Source organism: Mastomys coucha, unplaced genomic scaffold (genome assembly GCF_008632895.1).
Source record: "Mastomys coucha isolate ucsf_1 unplaced genomic scaffold, UCSF_Mcou_1 pScaffold6, whole genome shotgun sequence".
NCBI classification, from domain to species: Eukaryota; Metazoa; Chordata; class Mammalia; order Rodentia; family Muridae; genus Mastomys; species Mastomys coucha.
The window spans coordinates 46,695,503-46,707,909 of record NW_022196912.1 but is presented as its reverse complement, the minus strand read 5'-3'; positions in this window follow the sequence as shown (position 1 = coordinate 46,707,909).

The following is a 12,407-nucleotide window of genomic DNA, read 5'->3' as shown; positions in this document are numbered from 1 at the left end:
ATTCTTAACAGAGGAATCTTGAATGGCCAAGAAACACTTAAAGAAATGTTCAAAGTCCTTAGTCATCAGGGAAATGCAAATAAAAATGACTCTGAAATTCCATCTTATGCTCATCAGAATGGTTACGATCAAAAACTCAAGTGATAGTACATGCTGGTAAGGATGTGGAACAAGAGGAACACTCACCCCTTGCTGGTGGGAGTACAAACTTGTACAACCATTTGGGATATCAATTTGGTGGTTTCTCAGAAAACTGAGACTAGTCCTACCTCAAGACCCAGCTATACCACTTCTGAGCATATACCCAAAATATAGCTCACTATACTACAGGGACAAATGCTCAACTATGTTCATAGTAGCTTTATTTGTAATATCCAGAAACTAGAAACAATCTAGAGGTCCCTCAACTGAAGAACTGATACAGAAAATGTGGTTCATTTACACAATGGACTACTATTCAGCCATTAAAAACAAAGGCACTAAAAACTTTGCAGGCAAATGGATGGAACTGAGAATATCATCCTGAGTAAGGTAACCCAGACTCAAAAGGATAATCATGGTATGTACTCATTTATAAGTGGATATTGGCCATAAAATACAAGCTATGCGTGCTACACACTACAGACCCAAAGAAGCTAAACAAGAGGGAGGGCCCGACTGAGGATGCTTGAATCTCACTTAGAAGGGTGAATAAAATAGTCATAGGAGGCAAATGGAGGGAGGGAAGTGGGAAGGATAGAAGATGGAGAGAAGAAATGGGATGCCTTCAGGATCAGGTCTGGGGAGAGACAGGGGAGATGGCCAGATGGTCATGAGAAAGAATGAAAATCTGCAGCTGACAGGGGTTGGGGGCTGGAGGGCATCTTGAGGATGTGCCTGAGATAGGGAAGGCTCCCAAGAATCAATAGGTGTGATCTTAGCTGAAACTCACAGTGGTGGGAATATGGAACCTGAAGAAGTCACTTCCTGTAGTCAGGTAGGAACCCAAGTGGAGTGATAGGGACACCAATCTACATACAAAACTTTTGACCCCAAATATAGTCTACCTACAAAAATGCAGGAATCAGGGATGGAGCAGAGACTGAGGGAATGGGCAAGCAATAACTGGACCAACTAGAGACCTATCCCATGGGCAAGCACCAGGCCCTGAAACTATTAATGATACTCTGTTATGCTTGCAGACAGAAGCTTGGCATGCTCGTTCTCTGAGAGGCTCCACCCATCAGCTTACTCAGACAGATGCAGAGACCTACAGCCAAACATTGGATGGAAGGTGGGAACTCTTATGGAGGAGTTGGGGGAAAATTGAGGACCCCAAAGAGGATAGGAACTGCATAGGAAGACCAGAAGAGTCAACTAACCTGGACCCTTGGGAGCTCTCAGAGACTGAACCCTCAACAAAAGAGCATGCATGGGCCCGACCTAAGGCCTCTCCCAACCTATGTAGCTGATATGCAGCTTGGTCTTCATGTGGGTCCCAAACAACTGGAGTGGGAGCTGTCTCTAAAGCTGTTGCCTGTCTGTGGAATCTGTTTCCCTAACTTGTCTCTCTTGTCTGGCTTCAATGGGAGAAGAAACGCCTAGCCCTGCAGAGGCTTGATGTGCCAGGGTGGGGGATTCTTCTCTGTTAGAGGAGAAGGCGAGGGACTATGGGATAGGGACTATGGGAAGGAAGAACAGGGAAGGGAGACAGCAATGGGGATGCAAAGTGAATAAAAACAAACAAACAAAATCCCCACAATAAACCAGACTAAAACTCAACCAAACAAAAAACAACAAAAAGGGGCTGGTGAGATGGCTCAGCGGGTAAGGGCACCGACTGCTCTTGCAAAGGGCATGAGTTCAAATCCCAGCAACAACATGGTGGCTCACAACCACCCATAATGAGATCTGACACCCTCTTCTGGTAGTCTGAAGACAGCTACAGTGTACTTATAATAAATAAATAAATAAAAAGAAAGAAAGAAAAAACCCAACAATAAAAAGTATTTCTACTTGTTTGTTTGCCTTTCTGTTGCTGTGATAAAAGATGATTAAAAACAACTTGGGGAGAGAAGGCTTTATTTAATCTTACAGGTTATGGTCCATGGAGGCAGGAACTGATGCAACAACCAGAGAGAAATGCTGCATACTGGCTTGTTTTCTATGGTTCACACAGTCTAGTGTCTTCTGTTTTTTTTTCCAACACTGGTTTTCTATATGTAGCTCTGGGAGTCCTGGAACTTGCTCTGTAGACCAGGCTGGCCTTAAACTGAGAGATCCACCTACCTCTGTCTCCCAAGTGCTGGTATTAAAGTCATGCGTCACCATGCCTGGCTCGGTTTACTATCTTAAACAACTCAGTACTATTTGTCCAAGGATAACACTGCCCAAGCAGGCTGGGCCCCTCACATCAAGGATTCATTAAGAAAATGCTCCACAGACAGGCCCACATACCAATCTGATAGAGGCAAATACTCAGGGGAGGTTCCCTCGTGACTCCCCGGTAACTACAGTTTGTGTCAAGCTGACAAAACCTAGACACAATACGGTATCAGTATCAATAAAATGAAGCATGATATAAAATTTTACATAAAAATCTCTTACTGTACATCCCGGTGACATGGCAGACATCTTCACCTGTATTTCTCTGCTGGTCTCTGTACATGCAATTTCACTCCATTTCTATCAGGTTGCAATAGAGGTCCTGTGGCACAGTGTGAGTTTCCTAAAGGTTTGTCATTAGTAGTCTTCTGTGCTGGTGATCCACTGTGACAGCCACAGTTTCTGACACATTTCATGCTAAACATGTTAACACTTGTGTGTTAACACTTGTGACCCCATGAAGCAGCGTTTCTTGAATCTTGAAGTCCCCCATTCCCTCTAGTCCCGTATGCAAAGTTGACTTTGAATTTATCCCTTCCCAGATGACAGATGTAATTAAGAGCATAAGTTCAGATGACGTCTGCCTTTTTTGTTTTGTTTTGTTTGTTTGTTTGTTTGTTTGGAGGAATGAGCGCCAGCAGAACAACCAGGGTCTCTAAGGTGGTATTGGATCCTTCCGTGCTTATTCAGTGGAGGAAGATGACGTGGCCATTTTAGAATAAATAGGGAGAGAGGCATGAAGCACCGGGGACAGATCTGTGCTGCCAGTCAAGTGACCGTGTCTGAGTTCCTCAAGCAGGCCCCCAGGATACATTTCTGTCCTGTTGATGGATTAATTGGGCTCTCAACTTCTTTGCCTGATGCAAGTTAGAGACTTGCTTCCCCTTCTCTAGTGAGTTCTATGGGACCTCTAGTGGAGCAAGTTACACTAGATACTGTTTTTAATCTCTAGAACACCACATTCTTGGGGAGACAGAAAGGATGAAAGAATGTCTTTCTGAAAGACTGGTGATGACAGGGGCACACTGAATGTCTCCATAATGGGCAGACATAGACCTGGAGAGATGCCGAGGAGCCCCGAGGACCGACAGAAACCGGCCTCACTAAATATATGGATATAGGATTGTACCATGGGTATTTATAAGACACTTTCCTTTGTCGGTTTGGCGTTAGTTTAGTAGAAGGGCACTTGAGTACTGATGACCTTTCAATTAGCATGCCAGTCAGCTCTGAGAATACAAGGACGCAGCTTACCTGTCTGGAAGCTCCTTGCTGCTGCTGCTGCTGCTGCTGCTGCTGCTGCTGCTGCTGCTGCTGCTGCTGGTGTTAGTAGTAATACATACAGACAAGACTAGGAACAGAAATAAGATAGAGTATGCCTTAGATGTAGGTCTGCTGGAGCAGAGTAGCTCTAAAGGGAAACGTTTATGGCCAGAGAGACTGACATGAGAACCAAAGGTATCCAGAGATCACCGAGATGTCAGGTCCCAAACCAAGGGCCCTGCAGGATGCGCTGTATCCCCTGCTGGATGTTCTGTGTCACCTGCAGAATGCTCTGTGTCTCCTGCAGGATGCTCTGTCCCCCCCGCCCCCCATAGGATGCTTTGCATCCCCTGCAGGATGCGCTGTATCCCATGCAGAATGCTCAGTGTTCCTTGCAAGATGCTCTGTCCCCCCTGTAGGATGCTCTGTGTCCCCTGCTGGATGTTCTGTGCCCCCTTCAGAATGCTCTGTGTTTCCTGAAGGATTCTCTGTCCCCCCACCGCCCGTAGAATGCTCTGTGGTCCCTTCAGGATGCTCTGTCCCCCCAGGATGCTCTGTCCCCCATGTAGGATGCTCTGTGTGCCTTGAAGGATTTGCTCTCCAACACTCCCCCACCTCCGTAGGATGCTTTGTATCCCCTGCAGGATGCTCTGTGCCCTCTGTAGGATGGTCTGTGATCCCTGCAGGATGCTGAGGAAGATGTCTAGGATTTCATTTTCATTCAAGTTATAGAGACATAGATAGTGTTGGCTTTGCTCCTAGTTGGGGCCTTAGCTATCAGCTGTGCTTGGTGAGTTGTTCACATGTCTACAGTCCAAGTCTGAAATGCTTTGCAACAGTGCAACAATAGCATGCCCATTAAATCATGGACCCAGTGCTTGGTAAGAATATCTGTAACACATTACCCTATTTTATACTTGTTTCCAAATATTAAGACTTAAATGCAAGAATGGCAGGTCCCTCATGAAAGGCACAGAACTAGCAGGCAGCCAAACTCCACAACTGATATTTGACTCCACAGTATGCCAGGCACACTTTGACACAAACATTATGTGACAGTGTATAATTCAAGATCAGAGATGTGCTATAGAAATCTTGGTGGTGAGTGTCCTTGCTGGTTTTGTATGTCGACTTGACACAAGCTGGAATTATCACAGAGAAAGGAGCCTCCTTTGAGGCAAAGCCTCCATGAGATCCAATTGTAAGGCATTTTCTCAATTAGTGATCAAGGTGGAAGGTCCCATTGTGGGTGGTGTTATAGCCAGGCTGGTGGTCCTGGGTTCTATAAGAAATCAAACTGAGCAAGCCAGGGGAAACAAGCCAGTAAGCAGCATTCCTCCATGGCCTCTGCCTCCAGGTTCCTGTCCTGTGTGAGTTCCTGTCCTGACTTCCTTTGGTGATGAACAGCAATGTGGAAGTATAAGTTGAATAAACCCTTTCCTCCCCAACTTGCTTCTTTGTCATAATGTTTTGTGCAGGAATAGAAACCCTGACTAAGACAGATAGTGACTAAGAGCTATCTTGGGTCAATTGGAGCTCCTTGTGTGTTTGGATCCAGGTTACAGGCTTGCTCCATCACTTCTTAGAGTTGTAATATTGCAGTCATGTTTCCTCAGTACTGATATTTGCACAGCTGTCTTATATCTGGTCAGCTGTGAGGATTTAGTGGTCAAATGGAAAAATACTTAGAAAATATGGAATACTGAAATGCATGGATCATATTTTTATGATTTAAATAAGACAATTTCATTTTCACCTATAAAAAATTCCCACCATTTAAAAGTATCAAACAATTCTGTAAAATTTAAATTGGTTTTTTGTTGGTTTTAACTGAATTATTTACTTCTTTCTAAATATGCTATGTGCAGGCTAGTAAATCATGCCAGTTTATACCATAACCAGTACCTACCCCTAAGGTCAGTCAATTAGACATTGATCTAGGTCAAGAATTATCTGAATAAAAATAAATGTCAGTTTTTTTTATACAGTAAGCCAGACTGCTCTAGTTTCTCTGCTGTTATAAAATACTCTGAGGAAGTGTCTTTGGGGGAAAGGGTTTATTCTGGCTCACAGTCCCATCTGCATGGAGTCCATCATGGAGGGAAAGACAGCAACAGGCAGGAAAGGCCGGAAGATGCCTATTCTCCACCTCCTCAGAGCTCCATAATTTTCCCAAATAGAACACTGGGGACAAAGTGTTCAGATGCAAAAGCCTTTGGGGATGGGGCATTTCATGTTCAAACCAGAATGCAGATAAGATCTGGGACCAAGGCTGGCAGAAACTCTGATCATGAAGTAGTGTGTGCACACCATGGCTGTGGCTACCCAGAGCAGAAGGCCACTTAAGACGGGTTTATTTTTATTTACAGTGTGTATCAGAGTATGGAGGGGGATTTCCAGGGAGAAACATTCAACACCAAAGTACACAAGTATAAAGATTGCAAAGATCCCTCCATGACCTCCTTACAGTCTCCTTCCCTCTTCCCCTTTCTGCCCTCTGTTGAGCAGGGAGTCTCAATTTACATTGAAGACAGCCTGTTTTTACTACTGCGGTGTTTGGAACATTGCTATAGAATAATGGAAGTATACATATAAAAACATGTGAAAGAGCCAAACACCACAGTGGCAGTGGCCTAGCCAGCCAAAGATTAACCAGGTATTACCATGAAACAGAGACAGACCTCCAGGTATGAAGTGTAACAAATCAGGTTAGATTCCTTTGTCTGGTGCTAACTGAGAATCTTGAGAAGGTACCAGTAGAGACCCTCAAGGAGTACAAGTAGAAATCCTGGGGAGGGTACTGGCTGGGAAACTAGAGAAGATGTACTTGGGAGAGAGGTACCTTTGGAAGGTAATGGTCAGAAATCTTAGATAAGCTGTGGTCAGAAGTCTTGGGAGGGTCCGCTTGGGTACCCTGAAGAGTACTGGTCAGTGACTCTGATAGGATGTTAGGTAATTTTTGACTGCTTATCAATGTCAAATTGTTGACAAAATTGACTCTGATAAGAAACCAGAATAGCATGAGAACTCTGTGGTAGTTTGAATTAGAATGGTCTCCATAAGGTCATATGTTTGAATGCTGGGTCACCAGTTAGTGGAACAGCTCAAGAAGAATTAGGAGAGGTGACCATGTTGGAGTAGACATGGCCTTGTAGAAGGAGTGTCACTATGCTCCGAGGTTTCAAAAGCCCACTCCAGGCCCAGAGTCTTTCTCTTCCTGCCTGCCTGCGGTTAAGAGGTAAAGCTCTCAGCTACTTCTGCCACCATACTTCCTGCTATGATGACAATGGTCTGACCCTCTGAATCTGTAAGCAAGCCCACAATTAAATGCTTTCTTTTGTAAGAGTTGTCTTGGTCATGTTCTCCCTTCACAGCAATAGAACAGTTCAAAGGTAGAATCTATTTTTTCCTTACAATTATATATATATATATATATACATATGTATATATATATATATATATATATGGGAGATTCTTTATTAAAATGAAAATATAATTAGACTACTTCATTCCTCCAACTCCTCACATTCCACCCTTCATCATGACTCCTCAAATTCCTGGCCTCCTCTTCTTTGTTATATAGGTGTATATAAATATCTAATTACAACCCAATGCATCCATCCAGTTTTGCTTGTATGTACATAATTTCAGGGATGGATACTTGGTATTGTTTAGCTAATTATGGGGCACCTCCCTGGGAGAAGGCTACTCTTGCTCTTAGCATCTGAAGGGAGGAATTCTTAAATCTGTGTATTTAGCCAATTTCCAGCTAAACATTTCCAGTTCTGAACACTAAGAGAATTTTATGAACAATGCTCATTTACCATTATGATAGTCTGGTGGGCTAATAGTGTTTAATTTGCCTGATTCTTTTTATATTGAATCAATGCCAACCCTCTCTTAGGAGCAACTACCATTCATTCTGTTATTTATGTGTCAATATACACTACTGGGGGTCTCTTCCATCTTACAATAGGATTTTTTCATTGTTTATTTTCTCATTCTGTCTTTAAATATCTTTTATAATTATCATGTTGACTTGTACAAAATAACTCTCTCAGACTTAAGTCTGACATGAAATTAAGGCAGACATCAAGTTTGAATACTAATTATTATAGTCTTGACTTATAAATGTCACAGTTAGAAATGATCAATTTTCTTGTTTATAGGCATATAGCATTTTCATCATAATTTAATCCTTTTGCAAGTCATTTCAACTTAAATTATTCTAATTCAACTCAACTAGAAGCATGAAGAAAATTGAAAAAAATTAAATGTAGAAGGAAATAAGAAAAAGAATTTGGAGGGAGGATGGGAGGAAGGAAGGGGAGTTTGCTCTGTCAGACATTATATCTAGTAGAAAGGTAACAGGATCAAAACTAGGCAGCACCTTTCTCAGACTCCCTGAGAAGCAAGCCTGTGAACAACACAGGCTTCCCCTTACCTGTCCACTACAAGCCCAACAATGGTTAAATGTGGCGTTTAGCATGAGACTCCTGGATGAAAACTAATGCTCAGTGTGTCTTAGTGTCTTATCTATTGCTGTAAACACCATGACTGAAAAGCAATTAGAGGAGAAAGTTTATTTTTGTTTATAGCTTACATTATGAAGGGAGGTCAGGACAGGAACTCAAGGCAGGAACCTGGAAGCAGGAACGGGAGCAGAGATTGTGCAAGAAGCTACTTACGGGTTTGTTCCTGACTGCTGGCTCAGCCTACTTCTTATACCATCTAAGATCACCTGCCCAGTGGTGCCACCAACACAGTGGTAGGCTGGGCCCACCCACATCAATCATTAATCAAGAAAATGCCCCTAGAGTCTTGCATATGGGTCAATCTGGTAGGGGTATTTTCTCAGTTGGGGTTCCCTCTTTCCAAATGACTCTAGTTTGCGTCAAACGGCCAAACGACAAATCAAAACAAAAACAAAGACTAAAAAAAAAAACAAAACAAAACCAACCAGAATACAGGGTCTTCAACTTCCCTTTGATCTTGTTTGTATTTCACCCACAAAGAACTCTACTTTCTGTGTACCCTTTAGAGGGTTGCAGCTAACAATATGACCTCTTCTGAAGTGGAAATTAGAAGATATTTCCAAGACTACTAGGCTTTAGGGTCTGAAGCCAGAACCTTTCCCTGAGAAACCCAAAGCCTCCAGAATTCTAATTTTGTAGTCCAGGCTTCATTCCAGTGACAGCTGTCCTGCCTGACACTTTTACAAGAGACCACCAGCATCTGTTTATGTTCTGCACTGAAAAGCAGCTATTTAGATAGGCCTCCATGGCAGGGCTGGCTCTGCACAGACCAAGAGGAATAAATACCTGGAGGACATATAATGGATGATACCCAGGAGACTTGGGTACTGATCCTGGCCTCTTCCACATGGGCCTTCTGGGAGAAGCAGCAGCACCTTTAGAGGTTGAAGTATCACTGTTTCTACCGAGCAACACCCTTGTAAACCACAACAACCTAGGGCCTGCAGAGCTAATAAAGGACCCATGTACCTCTGCATGGTGGAGTCATAGCCTGTGGGTTGACAGAACTATATTTAGCTGGATGCTGCTGTCATTCTCTGGTGATCTGGCCTTTGCCAGCATGTATGCCCACACTAGCAAAGCAATGGGTACCACACTGCCCACCACCCTTGGCTATCTATGTAGCCAGTGAGGTTGGTGCTCCCAGGACAGTGACTCTGCCTTCGTCCCGAGTCACAGCTGTAACAATAGGCTTAGGTATGTTCACTAGGGCTTGTCAAATAGACCTCTATGTTTAAAGAACTTATTAACAAATGATGTCTCTTGGACAGACTGGCCAGATGCAGACCTGTAATCAGTTTGAATATATGGTTTCCTTTTTAACATATGTAATCACAAGCTTTTCTGCCCACACCCCAGTTCCTGAAATAAAGACCCTGAGATGTAATTATATATGAGTAAATGTCTAGGCCATAAGCTTGGGCTTGTTTCCCAACTCATAACTTAATTAACCCATCTATTCTATGCTATGAGTGCCACATGCCTAGTTACCTCTTCTCAGTTTTGTGCGTCTGTCTCCAGGGTGAATCTCAGGGTCCCCTCTCTCTATTGGAAATACTCCCTCCTATTTCCTGCCTCAACTCTTTGGCCAATCATCTTTTTATTGACAGGTAATGTTCTCATACAGTACACAAGAGAGTCTCCCTAAAAATAGATACTTTAAAAGTATAATTAAATGAAATATGCTTTTATACTGATTTTATTTTTAGTAATGTAAAATATTTTTGCAAACTATTAATGAACCCCCAAATTTAACAGATAAGCTTTGGTGTGGCTATCACCAAGCCGATGACTGTACCAGCCTCACTGAGCTCATTTAATAAGCAGATTCTCAAGGCAGCTCCCAGAGCTACTGATCTGAGCGTTAGAAAGTCTGTCTGGACTGCATTCATCAGTTAATCCTTGGAAGAAACAGTTTTATTTCCAGACTGTCTAATATAAAGTCAACAGTTTTCAAATGTAATATAAGCTATTTTAAAATTTATTGTTGCATACAGTTGCGTAATGAATACCTTTGGCACTAAAATGAATAGTCTATACAATTCCTGAAGTTTTAGACCAATTAGAGTTTGTTCACACTTTTCAAATACTAACCATAAAAATCAAACAAGCTTTCATGAGATTATAGCAAAAGCTTTCAAAGTTGCATAGTTGTACTTACTGATTTTGCCAGCAGGATTTATCCTGAAAATTTATTCATTCCTTCCTATGAGTGTAAGCATGGAAGTTGGCCCCAGACTCTGTACCTGCCTCAGAGCCTCTGCCAATGCCAATGCTGGCACTCGCCCACTGGGGCTCTACGTGGGATGCCCATGGTGACTCAGGGAACTGCTTTGGCACCCACGTGAAGGCATTGCTCATTTCCTCGTGAGTTCACAACACGGAGCCTACATGGACATCTTTTTCCCCACATAAGGAATCTCTTCTTCTCATCCTCTTTCTGACTGGAGCTGTGCACAGGTGTAGCTCTGCTCCCTCAAGATGAAGCCTCTCATTTTTCATCACAAACTACACAGCAAATGTTTCCAGATTTTAATATTGTGAAAAAGGATAACCACACCTTTTGCCCTTTTTCTGTCTTGAACAAGCCTGTCCTACATCTCCATACTTTATTCTATGGAGCATAAACCTTACTGGCTGGGAAGATCCTGCTTTCTCTACATTCATCTGGTCATGCTCACAGCCAACATACTGATAGCCTTTCTTTATCCTGAAACCATTCCATTGGCAATACGACCCTCTAAGACCTCTAACTGGGTCATGTTCACAGCCTTTGTTTCTCAGTGCCTATTGAGGCCAGACCCTGCCCTGGGAATAGATACACAGAATGAATACCTCCTCCATGGCTCTCTGCAATCCTAGGTGCAACAAGCCGGCCTTCTGCCTTCACGACTTTTCTAGTTTCAATACTCATTGTTTCTTCTACTTATAAAATCTTTTCATAGATCCAGTGGATTCTAATTTTACATGAAGATTCTTTCTAAACATCTATTTTAATTGAAAGGTAAAGTTGATATCTTTATCATGTATGAGAAAATGTTTTGGACTATGTTAATGTTGTGGAGTAGTTAAATCTACTTAGAGTATATTTTACTTCACATCACCATCATAGAAGTGGAAATACTTAAAATCTACACCTTAGAGATTTGCAAGAACTGGACATGTCATCACTCAGTACAGTCACCACATTGTACTAGAAATCTGAGCTTCTCTACAGAGTTCTCTTACTTTGTGTGTCTTTCTGACACATACTCCATGGAGGGTCTCCCTGGCCATCTCTGATGGAGCCGTATCCTACTCTCATGTGCTAGCAATAATATTCTTTATTGTATTTATTGGTGTCTAAACCTACTGAAGTTTCTTACTTTTGAGTTAGTTTTTATCATTCTCCATCTCTGTGAGGTGAACCTCATTCAGGTTTTCTTCCCCCAACAAAACATGTGCTCTGAAAGCACCTGTGGACCAAGCCACAAGTTTATCTGTCCATATCTTCAATTGACCTGCTAGAGAGAATACAAACAGCCTTGTAGATCTAAGACACTTCCTCCAGACAACACAAGCCCTGTGGGGTCTGAGCTTCTAACACGCTGCACCTTGAGGGGGTAGGCAGGCATCTAAAAGTAAGAATGAACTCTAGGAGGAGGACAGGCCTGGCAGAATTAGCATGGGAAGGTGCCCTGAACATGGTGCTGCCTTTGCCAGTGAGCTACCCCAGCACCTAACACAGGAAATGCAAAATAAGGCCTTTTCCCTTTTACTGTGTCTTATGTGGGCAGGCCGAGCGGTCTCTAGGAAAGGTGGGGATACTTTATCATGTAAGGAAATGGAACATCAGTTGCTGGTGTTTAATGATCTCGTTATGTGCTCAGCACTGTTTTGAGCATTTCATGCAATCATCAGTGGTGGGGAAACTGAGGCATAGAGGTTGGGTAAATTGTTCAAGATCAGTCATGAAGGCTGGTCTGAGGTTTACACATTAACCAAAATGTGTACATTTCTTGCACGGGGCAAGTGTTCACTGCACTCTGTAAGAAGATTTGATCTTGCTCATGTCAGAGGAGGAAAGGAAGTAACTCACTTCTGCCAGTCCCATAACATCATGATGATGCCCATTCCCAAACGACAAGCTAGCAGGGGAGAAGTCAAAGAAATAGATTTGATCATTATTTTATGGGGCATCTTTTATGGGAGCCTCCAGACTGATTTATCCTTAAGTTCCATGATGAATGGACAGCTATGCACAAC